The sequence below is a fragment of the Hydra vulgaris genome, chromosome 10 (assembly GCF_038396675.1).
Source record: "Hydra vulgaris chromosome 10, alternate assembly HydraT2T_AEP".
Lineage (NCBI taxonomy): Eukaryota > Metazoa > Cnidaria > Hydrozoa > Anthoathecata > Hydridae > Hydra > Hydra vulgaris.
In genome coordinates this window covers 33,370,001-33,372,500 of record NC_088929.1, presented here as the reverse complement: position 1 = coordinate 33,372,500, position 2,500 = coordinate 33,370,001, and positions in this window count along the sequence as shown.

The window sequence follows — 2,500 nt, the reverse complement described above, 5'->3', positions numbered from 1 at the left end:
TTGAATAACATTTTGATGTTTAAAAGGAAAAAACTGCTGATTTTGTGAGAGAACATAATTTCTTTTCGTGAGTTTTAATGATTGAAAGCTCTTTCTTTTTTATATTGTTTTTGATTACCATAGTTAAAAGATACCATTGCAAAGCTGAACAGTTTTTTCTTACTTGAGATTTCAAATTTTCTAACTCTTTGTCCAATAATTTCTTTTCATTTATTCTTTTATGTAAAGCACTTTTAAGCAATCGCTTTTTAATCGAGATTATATCATTATAATTTGCATGTGGTATGTTGAAGCCAAGATATTTCGGATAGACTTCGAATAGTTTGCAATTTTTTAAAAAGTTTATGTCTAAGCGAGCTTTGTTGCTTTTAATATGAAGTTTTTCAAGTTTTCGTAAAATATGCAAAGTTAAACCTGCTTGTGAAGAGTTTGCTAAATCGTGAAATATATTTGTTGAACGTCGTAATAGCATAAAATAAGTAATTATTTTTAAAAATAACACGATGTTTTTTATTCTTGACATGTTTCGTAAAATTTTATTTACATTTTCAAAAGATTATTTTACAATAATGAAAAACTCTGAAATATATATTAAAAAATAGAAGTCTTTACAGAGAAATATTAACGGACAAAAAACTATACATAATTAACCAATATATTTATTACAAAATAACTCGGTAAATAACCAATAAAAAAAAACCAACTGTCAAATAATATATATTTTTTTTTATTTATTGGTTATTTACCGAGTTATTTTGTAATAAATATATTGGTTTATTATGTATAGTTTTTTGTCCGTTAATATTTCTATGTAAAGACTTCTATTTTTTAATATATATTTCAGAGTTTTTTATTATTGTAAAATAATCTTTTCAAAATGTAAATAAAATTTTACGAAACATGTCAAGAATAAAAAACATCTTGTTATTTTTAAAAATACATATATATATATTTATATGTATATGCTTGAAAATTTTGTGTGTGTTTATATATATATATATATATATATATATATATATATATATATATATATATATATATATATATATATACATAATAAGATATATATATATATATATTTATATATATATATATATATATATATACATATATATATATATATATATATATATATATATATATATATATATATATATATATATATATATATATATATATATATATACAAAAAATATATAATTAATAAATTCCTTACTGAATATAGGTACATATATATATATATATTTGAAGATTAATACATAATCTTGTAATATATATATATATATATATATATATATATATATATATATATATATATATATATATATATATATATATTTGAAGATATTGTAATTCATGAAACTAAATTACTTCATAATCAAAAAAATATGTCTATATATAATATATAATATAATAATATATATATATATATATATATATATATATATATATATATATATATATATATATATATATATATATATATATATATAAATATATATAATATGCATATATATATATATATATGTATATAATCTGTACATTTATTTTACAGATTTTTATTTGGATTTATTTCATTATTTTATATATATATATATATTTATGTTTGAAGATTAGGTGTTTATATAAATAGATATATATACATTATTTTCTAATATATATATATACATATATATATATATATATATATATATATATATATATATATATATATATATATATATATATATATATATATATATATATATATATATTTATATACAAGGATTATGTAATTCATAAAACTAATTACTGAATATAGATACATATATATATATATATATATATTTGAAGAATAATACATAATTTAAAATATATATATATATATATATATATATATATATATATATATATATATATATATATATATATATATATATATATATATATATATATATATATATATATATTTGAAGACTATGTTAGTCATGTAACTATTTCCTGAATATAGAATAAAAGTATGTATATATGTAAAATATAATATGATAATATATATATATATATAAATATATATATATATATGTATATATATAATATGCATAAATATATATATAATAAGTATATATATATATATATATATATATATATATATATATATATATATATATATATATATATATATATATATATATATATATATATATATATATGTTTATATAATATATATATATATATTTTATATATTTAGTAATTCGTTCATGAATTACATAATCTTCATATATATATATATATATATATATATATATATATATATATATATATATATATATATATATATATATATATATATATATATATATATATATATATATATATATATATATATATATATTTGAAGATTATGTAATTTATGAAATTAATTACTGAGTATATATAAAAATAATTATATGTATATGGTTTATAATATATATTATATATATGTATGTATTTATATATAAATATATATATATATATAAATACA